This window comes from Papio anubis, chromosome X, assembly GCF_008728515.1.
Source record: "Papio anubis isolate 15944 chromosome X, Panubis1.0, whole genome shotgun sequence".
Lineage (NCBI taxonomy): Eukaryota > Metazoa > Chordata > Mammalia > Primates > Cercopithecidae > Papio > Papio anubis.
Genome location: NC_044996.1, coordinates 71,462,040 through 71,472,424, shown reverse-complemented (window position 1 = coordinate 71,472,424; position 10,385 = coordinate 71,462,040). Strand labels below are relative to the sequence as shown.

The following is a 10,385-nucleotide window of genomic DNA, read 5'->3' as shown; positions in this document are numbered from 1 at the left end:
CCTCCCTCTGGAACTAAGATCTCTAGGCCAGCAGAACATAATGTCAGAGGACCAGGAAGCAAATATTTTGCTAGTGGATCTCTAGGGGTGATGGTGAGTGGTGCCACTCCCACTTCCACCCCTTGATTTCTGGACCCATGAATCCTAGCTATGGGAGAAACAGTACCACATATTGGAGCCTGATTCAGAGCATACACGGCCTTCTGGAGAACATTGCCCCAGCCCTGCAAAGTATTGTCACCTAGTTGGTGTAATTGTGACTTCAAAAGACCATTCCACTGTTATATCAATCCAGCAGCTTCAGGATGCTGAGGAACATGGCAGGACCAGTGAATTCCATGAGCATGAACCTACTGCCAAATTTCTTTAGCTGTAAAGTGAGTGCCTTCATCAGAGGCAATGCTGTGTGGAATAGTAAACATGATGGTGGATAAGGCATTCTGTGAGTCCATGGATGATAGTCTTGGCAGAAGCATTGCAGGAGAGGCAAACCCATAACTGGAATAAGTGTTTATTCTAGTGAGGATAAACCTCTGCCCTTTCCATGATGGAAGATGTCCAATATAATCAACCTGCCACCAGGTGGATGGCTGATCACCCCAAGGAATTGTGCCTTATCAAAGGCTCAGTGTTGGTCTCTGCTGCTGGCAAATTGTGCACTCAGCAATGGCCATAGCCAGGTCAGCCTTGGTGAGTCGAAGTCCATGTTGCTGAGTCCATGCATAACCTCCATCCCTGCCACTATGGCCACTTTGTTCAAGGGCCCATTGGGTGATGACAGGGGTGGCTGGGGAAAGAGGCTGAGTGGTGTCCACAGAATGGGTCATCCTATCCATTTGATTATTAAATTCCTCCTCCACTTAGATCACCCCTTTGTGAGTACTCACATGGGATACAAATGTCTTCACAGTTTTTTACCACTCAGAGAGGTTCATCCACATACCCTTTCCTGAAAAGGATTTTCACAAATTTTCCAATCATCATTCTTCCAAGTCCCTGACAAGCCACATGTAGAGGAATGAAACTGTATCCTCATCTCTCACCTTATACAAAAATCAAATCAAGATGGTTCAAAGACTTAAATCTAAGACCTGAAACCACACACAATTCTAGGGTATAACATCGGAAAAACTCTTCTAGACATCGGCTTAGGCAAAGAGTTTATGACCAAGAATCCAAAAGCAAATGCAACAGAAACAAAAATAAATAGATGTGACTTAATTAAACTAAAAAGCTTCTGCACAGCAAAAGAAATAATCAGCAGAGTAAATAGACAATCCACAGAATGGGAGAAGATTTTTCCAAACCGCATCTGAAAAAAAGACTAGTATCCAGAATCTACAAGGAATTCAAATCAGCAAGAAAATATATAACAATACCATTAAAAGTTGGCTAAGGACATGAAAGGACAATTCTCATAAAAAGATATACACATGGTCAATAAATACATGAAAAAATACTCAACATCACTAATTATCAGGGAAATGTAAATCAAAACCACAGTGTTTTACCACCTTACTACTGCAAGATTGTTCATAATTTAAAAATCAAAAAAGAATGGATGTTGGCATAGAGGTGGTGAAAAGATAACAAGTTTACACTGCTGGTGGGAATGTAAACTATTACCACTATGGAAAACAGCACAGGGATTTCTTGAGGAACTAAAAGTAGAACTACCATTTGATCCAGCAATCCCACTACTGGATATTTATCCAGAGGAAAAGAATTCGTTATATGAAAAAGACATTTGCACATGCATGTTTATAACAGCACAATTCACAATTGCAAAAATATGGACTGAACCGGAATGCCCATCATTCGAGTGTATAAAGAAAATGTGGTATATAAACACCATGCAATACTATGCAGCCATAAAAATGAATGAAATAATTGCATTCACAGCAACCTGAATGGAGTTGAAGGCCATTGTGCTAAGTGAAGTAACTCAGGAATGTAAAACCAAACATGATGTGTTCTCACTTATAAGTGGGAGCTAAAGTTGTGAGTACACAAAGACCTGAGAATGATATAATGGACTTGGGGGACTCAGGGGAAAGGGTGGGAGGGGTTGAGGGACACAAGACTACACATTGGATACAGTGTACACTGCTTGGGCAATGGATGCACCAAAATCTCACAAATCACCACTAAAGAACTTATCCATGTAACCAAACACCATCTGTTCCCCCAAAACTGAGCACTTTGCTATTTTGTCTTATTTTTATTATTCCAGCAATTATATGAGATAATTTTTACTATCACACTTCACATACGAGGAAACAGAATAGACAGTTTAAATCTCTTGCCAAAAATTACATTGTTGATACATATTCGAACCTAGATATAAACTCAGATCTGTTTAAGCCTGAAATCTATACTCTTTCCAGTATGTTTTCCTGCTTCTCATAATTTGGGGTTGTGAAATTATGATAAAAGTTACAGAGGAGGAAAAGAAAGTAGCTAGATTCAAAAGTCACTAATTTACTAATAGCAATATCATATATTGAGCAGTTACTATAAGACAGACACTCTTTAATGCATATTTCGTTACACTTTTCCAATCCCAAGAGAATGGTATCATTATTACTGTTTTATAGAGGAAGAAACTGAGGGAGAAAGCAGTTATGCACTGAACTTCAGGTTGTACAACTAGCGAACAGTAATAGCAGAGTTTTAAACCTAAGTTTGACAGAATCTGGAGGTGACACTCTGTAGAAAAATGAAAAGTACTTCACTGGAAAACTATCCATTTTCTAGACTCTAGAGAACACCTCTCTGAGTTTTATGATTCTAGAAGCTATTTTATAACTCTGTAAACTGTAAATAAATGGTATCAATGAAAAATAATTCTTATTTATGGATTTGCAAATTCTGTCTATCCAAGAGAAGTTCAAATAACTTCTCTCTTTTGGTCCCCCATTCTACCTGAAAAAAGCAGTTTTGCTTCTGTTGGAACATTTATTTTAATTTTTCTGATCTTTAAATTTGTTTGTTCTTCAGAGTCTCTTTTGAACCAGTAGTCATATCTGTGTTGTTTCCTCATGGCTAAATGAAATACATAACATAATTATATGACAGTCATGATTTTACTTTTTTTTTTTTTGAAAATTGTCTTTTAACAGTTTTCCACTGAGATGCCTAGTGAATTCTTCTAACAGAACCAAGTAAACTTAACGAGAGAAGTGCACCCCATAAGCTATTTAAGCCCAGACCAGTCTCTCTTGGCTTCTAGAGATGACTCCAAATTGGCAATATAGCACTGCTGACTTTCTTTTTGTTGTTGTTGTTGTTGTTTTGAGACAGTGTCTCACTCTGTTACCCATGCTGGAGTGCAGTGGTGCAATCTCAGCTGACTGAAACCTCCACTTTCAAAGCTCAAGCGATTCTCTAGTCCCAGCCTGCAGAGTAGCTGGGACTACAGGCATGAGCCACCAGAGCCTGACTAATTTTTGTACTTTTGGTAGAGACGGGATTTCTCCATGTCGCCCAGGCTGGTATCGTACTCCTGAGCTCAAAGCAATCGTTCTGCCATGGCCTCCCAATGTGCTTGGATTACAGGTGTGAGCCACCACTCCTCACCAGCACTGCTGACTTTCTATTTCTCTAGTTTTGATCTTCATCTTTATTAATTTTGTGTTTTGATTTCATTTGTTTTTGTTCATTTGTGGCTAATAAGTTATTTATCACAGCTAGGAGTAATTACTGGGAATTTGGTTTTATAGTCTGACCATACATGAGGAATTTGATTTTGTACTCTTATCAATGATATGTGTAAGTGAATTAAATGTTTATAATATCTATGTTGGGTGAGAGACAACAGGGAATCGCATTTGTTAGTTTTTTTTTCAATTTGTTGTCTTATTTGTCTATTTTAATTAAGTTCAAATAATTAGGAATTTTTTTGTCTAACAGGAAGAGGACTAGCTCTTTGATATCCGGACTGGCGATCTTTTGTGTTTCTGTGTTTATTCTTAATTAATGTCTGAAAATTTTATTTATTTATTTATTTATTTAATTTTTAAATTTATTTTATTCATTTTTTTGAGACAGGGTTTTTCTCTGTTTCCCAGGCTGGAGTGGTGCGGCACAATCATGGCTCACTGCAGCCTTGATCTCCTGGGCTCAAGCGATCCTCAGCCACCCAAGTAGCTGAGACTACAGGTGTGCACCACCAAGTCAGGCTAATTTAAATTTTTTTTGTAGAGATGTGGTCTCACTATGTTGCCCAGGCTGTTCTCAAACTTCTGAGCTCAAGTGATTCTGCTACCTTGGTCTCCCACAGTGCTAGGATTACAGGTGTGTGTCACTGCTTTTGGCCATATGGCTGAAATTTTGGAACAGAAGCTGTAAACCCCTTTGTGTCTGCATATTTATGTGCCTGTAATTTATAAAGATCATGACCTCCCATGTGAGTGTGGGATTTTCTACCTTCAGATGTTGTTAGTAAATTATTATATTATTTCTAACACAATAAATAAAAGCAAGTAATGTTTACCTCAAAAAATAAATTATATCATAAAGTTACTTAAATTAAAAGGACCTTTATTATGTATGGCTTATATAGATAAATAAATGCTTGTATAATTAAATATTCCTAAAATTCCAAGAAATTAAGGAAACTGAGTATTTAAGATTTTCAATGTGCTAAAAATGTATGCTTGAAGAATCCAACTTAGAAACATATTACAAATCGTAGCTTCTGCACCATTGAACCATGCTTGACAGGTGGAGAGCTCCAGTGTGGTGGTCCCTACAGCTGTGCACCAGCCTGCATGTTCCCTCCCTATACTGCAGGCTCCCCTGAACCCACAGCAACTCCCCACATCAGTTTGCTGGTGGGTGTCAGCACAGGTGGGTTTTGCTTTACTTGCCCTGCCAGCACACGGGAGTGAAGCAGCCCCATGACCCCTGCAGACCACCATTGTAGATGGAGCCTTGGTGGGCACAGAGCCAGCAAGCCCCGCCCCACCAGTTCCCCAATCTTGCGGCTAATGCTGCCCAGAGAACAGGGTCTCCTCCCACATCCTGAGCGATCACTCCTACTTGCAGGGCACAGAAAAGGCACCCAGACCTGCCCTGGCCAGCAGCCTGCCCCAAACCAACATCACTTCTAGTGCAACAGCACACACAGTCTCCATCAGAGGCCCCCCACTCCTCCTTAACTGCCTTCCCTTTGTCACTGTGATGAACTCCCTCAGGGAGGCTGGCACCCCTGCATCCACTAACATTGGGCTAGAGCTGTTGCACCTCAGTCCTCCAGCTGCAGTAGCTTCCAAACCTCGAGGAATCAGAGAACAATGCTGGGGCCCAATACAAGTCCCCTAGAGTTAGAGCATGCAGTCCAGGAGTTGAAAGTTGAATGTTGGCCCCATAAGATCTTCCAGAAATGAAGCCAGTTGGCTGAATCCACCTTATAAAACAATCAAACTCTGAAGGTCATCAAATAGGATAAAATTTTAAAGACCATCTAAAGGTCAACAACCTCAAAAATTGAAGGTAAATAAGTCTACAAAGATGAGAAAGAATCGTGCAAGAACACTGAAAACTCAAAAAGTCAGAGTACTTTCTTTCCTCCAAGTGACTGCATGGCCTCTACCAAGGGTTTGGAACCTGGCGGAGTCTGAGATGACTGAAATGACAGAAATAGAATTCGGAAGAGTGATAACAAAGGAGTTCACTGAACTACAGGAGTGCATTGTAACCCAATGCAAGAAAGCTAAAAATCATGATAAAACATGGCAGGAGCTGACATACAAAATAGCCAGTACAGAGAAGAACATAACCAACCTAATAGAGCTGAAGAACACACTACAGAACTTCATAATGCAATCACAAGTATTATTGCAGAATAAACCAAGTGTAGGAAAGAATCTCAGAGCTTGAACACTGCCTTTTTGAAATAAGACAAGCAGACAAGAATAGAGAAGGAAAGAGAGAGGATTGAAATAAACACAATTAGAAATGACAAGAGGGATATTTCCACTGACCCCACAGAAATACAAACTACTATTGAAAAATATTACGAATACCCGTATGCACATTAACTAGAAAATCTGGACAAAATGGATAAATTCCTGGACACATAAATCTTCCTAAGACTAAACCAGAAAGAAATTGAATCCTTGGACACACCAATAATGAGCTTTGAAATTAAGGCACTAATAAGTAGCCTACCAACAACAACAAAAAAGAGGTCAGGACCAGACAGATTCACAGCTAAATTTTACCAGATGTACAAAGAAGAGCTGGTACCATTCCTACTGAAACTATTCCACAAAATTGAGGAGGAGGGACTTTCCCCTAACTCATTCTATGAGACCAGCATCATCTTGATACCAAAACCTGGCAGAGATACAACAAGAAAAGAAAACTTCAGGCCAATATATTTGATAAACATCGATGCAAAAATTCCCAAAAATTATTTGCAAACCACATCCAACAGCACATCAAAAAGTTAATTCACCATGATCAAGTAGGCTTCATCCTTGGGATGCAAAGTTGATTTAACATGTGCAAATCAATAAATGTGATTCATCACATAAACAGAACTAAAGACAAAACCACATAATTATCTCAGTAGATGCAGAAAAGGCTTTTTAATAAAATTCAACACCTCTTTATGTTAAAAACTCTCAATAAACTATTAAAGGAACATACCACAAAATAACAAGAGCCATATAGGACAAATCCACAGCCAACATCATACTGAATGGGCAAAAGCTGGAAGCATTCTTCTTGAAAACCTGCACAAGACAAGGATGTCCTGTCTCACCACTCCTTCAACATAGTATTGGAAGTTCTCGCTATGGCAATCAGACACACAAACACGACATCCAAACAGGAAGAGAGGAATTCAGACTATCTCTGTTTGCAGATGACATGATCCCATATCTAAAAAACCTCATAGTCTTGGGCCAAAAGCTCCTCCAGCTGATAAATAACTTCAGCAAAGTTGCCCAATACAATATCAATGACAAAAATCACTAGCATCCATATACACCATATACACCAACAACAGCCAAACTGACAGCCAAATCAGGAATGAACTCCCATTCATATATGTCACACACACACACAAAATACCTAGTAATACAGCTAACTAAGGAAGTGAAAGATCTCTACAAGGAGAACTACAAACCACTGCTCCAAGAAATCAGAGATGACACAAATATATTGTAAAACATTCCATGCTCATGGATAGGGAGAATCAATATTGTTAAAATGCCCACACTGCCCAAATAAATTTATAGATTCAATGCTATGTCTATGAATCTACCAATGACATTCTTCACAGAACTAAAAAAGACTATTTTAAAATTCATATAGAAACAAAAACAGCCCTACAAGGCAATCTTAGCAGAAAGAACAAAGCTGGAGGCATCAATTTATTTGATTTCAAACTGCACTACAGAGCTACAGTAACCAAAACAGCATGGTACTGGTACAAAACCAGACACATAAACCAATGCAACAGAATAGAGAACCCAGAAATAAGAACACACACATACAACCATATGATCTTTGACAAACCTGACAAAGACAAGTAATGGACACAGGATTCCTATTCAATAAATGGTGCAGCAATAAATGGCTAGTCATACGCAGAAGACTAAAACTGGATATAAATCCAAGTTTACATAATTTAGCAAATACTTTGGCAAACCAGAGCAATTTGTTAATTTTGCCTGTATAAAAATAGCCATGTCTTTCTCTGATTCATCAGTGTTAGGTATAATACAAGTATACATTTCTATTCTACATGGGTATGTTTTTCCTAGACTTATACAGGTTTACTGATCAATGAAACTAGCATTACTTAATGTTTAAGATTATGAAATATGTACATTTGCATTTAACCAAATTGAATCATTATTCTGACGAACTATGTTTCAATAGTATTTATGCTTTGCAGTATGTCAGCTTCCAGATAATTTTCTAGATCTTCAGATAACTTAAAACCTTGGACTCATAGTGAATTGAGTTAATCAATGAATTCACTAAATGTCTACATCATTTCTAAATAAAATAAAACACACCCCATGAACTTTTTTATTTTATAGAAATGGGTTCTCACTATGTTGCCAAGGCTGGTCTCAAATTCCTGGGCTCAAGTGCTCTTCTCATCTTGGCCTCCCAAAGTGCTGGGACCACAAGTGTGAGCCATTGCATGTGACTGCTAAATTGTATCTTTAGGTCATGATAATATGCTCATTCTTGCTACTTTGAAATGCTGTATATGGGATGTGGGTAGCTTTAAAATGTTGTGTTATGCATATCCATGACCTCTCCTGGTCTGCTATATGCTGAGGTGTGGCAGGCAATTCTCAGTTACCGACTCCTCAGTTTTCTTTGTGAAATAGAAGTTACTTCGGTTAAAAGTGATAATTAATATAAATGTTTGAGACTATATTTAAGAACAATAGTTTTGGAGAAATAAGATTGTGTACATGCTTCTGTTTCTCATGGACACGATTAATGTTATCCCAAAGCAGCAGTTCTCAGAGGATTTTTGTTTTGTTTTGTTTTGTCTCTAAACTTCTTTATACTCTTTGTGATGGTTAATATTGAGTATCAACTTGATTGAATTGAAGAATGTATTGTTCCTGGGTGTGTCTGGGAGGGTGTTGCCAAAGTAGATTAACATTTGAGTTAGTGACTTCAAGAGGCAGACCCACCCTCAATCCAGGTGGGCACTATCTAATCAGCTGCCAGCATGGCTTGGATAAAAGTAGGCAGAGGAATGTGGAAGGACTAGACTGTCTTGTGTCTTCTGGCCTCCATCTTTCTCCTGTGCTGGATGCTTCCTGTCCTTGAATATCAGACTCCAAATTCTTCAGCTTTTGAACTCTTGGACTTACATCAGTGATTTGCCAGGGACTTTCCGGCCTTCAGCCACAGACTGAAGGCTACACTACTGGCTTCCTTAACTTTGAGGTTTTGTGACTTGGACTGGTTTCCTGGTTCCTCAGCTTGCAGACACCCCAATGTGGCACTTCACTTTGTAATCATGAGTCAATTCTCCTAATCAACTTCCTTTTATATATTCATCTATCCTATTAGTTCTGTCCCTTTAAAGAACCCTGAGTAATACACTCTTTGAATATATTGAGGTCTCCAAGGAGCATTATTTTATGAGTTATTTCTTCAAATATTTACCACATTAAAAATTGAAACTAAGAAAAAATTTAATTGCTTCTTTACTGATTCATTTGAAGTTATCAATGATGAATATATTGCATGTTAATAACATCTTAGTAATATGAAATTAGTCCTGACCTCACAGACCTCCTAAATAAAGTACAGTGTCAGTCTGTTCCAGAAAATGAAAGAGCATAATGAAAATGCAAACTTGGAAGACAATTTTTGTTTGACTTGTTTTATAATGCCTGAGTCTGAAAAGCTATTACATGCTTTAATATCTCAGCAAAGTTTTCTCAATTTTGATGGGCTCATTTCCTTGGTTTGCTATTTATTGCCTTTAACCTAGATAGCAAAGATTTTGTGTCTTACTAAAATAATTCTCTGTGCTTTATGTTGATTTGATAAATTTTTATAAGACATACTATTTTATTTTAACTGTTTTTAAGTGTACAATAGGAAGTCACATTTTTTAACCATATAATTTTTGGGGATAACCATTCCCTCAAGCATTTATTCTTTGTGTTACAAACAATCCATTTACACCCTCTATTTTGAAATGTACAAGTACGTTGTTACTGACTATATTGTGCTTGCTTTGGCAGCATGTATACTAAGATTGGAATGCTACAGAGAGAATTAGTGTGGTCCCTGTGGAAGGATGACAATTAACAATTCGTGAATTGTTAAATATTTGTAACTTAAAATCTGTTTTAAAAGTTATTATAGGCCGGGCGTGGTGGCTCAAGCCTGTAATCCCAGCACTTTGGGAGGCCGAGACGGGCGGATCACGAGGTCAGGAGATCGAAACCATCCTGGCTAACACGATGAAACCCCGTCTCTACTAAAAAATACGAAAAAACAAAAACAAAAACAAAAACAAACAAACAAAAACACTAGGCGGGGGAGGTGGCGGGCGCCTGTAGTCCCAGCTACTCGGGAGGCCAAGGCAGGAGAATGGCGGGAACCCGGGAGGCGGAGCTTGCAGTGAGCTGAGATCCGGCCACAGCACTCCAGCCTGGGCGACAGAGCGAGACTCCCTCTCAAAAGAATAATAATAATAAAAAAATGTTATTATAGACTATAGTTACCCTGTTGTGCTATCAAATGGTAGGTCTTATTTATTCTAACTATTTTTTTGTACCCATTAACCATCCCCACCTTCCCATAGCTCCCAACTACCTTTCCCAGTCTCTGATAACCATCCTTGTACTATGTTTATGAGCTTAATTGTTTTGATTTTTCGA

The 10,385-nt window shown here is 38.5% G+C and overlaps 1 non-coding gene across 1 annotated transcript; it reads left to right on the top strand.

Moving 5' to 3' along the window:
* The first annotated feature begins 9,727 nt into the window (after positions 1 to 9,727).
* LOC116272214 lies at positions 9,728 to 9,836 on the top strand. Its single transcript, XR_004180939.1, has one exon. It is a non-coding gene; the product is annotated as a U6 spliceosomal RNA (small nuclear RNA).
* Positions 9,837 to 10,385: the final 549 nt, after the last annotated feature.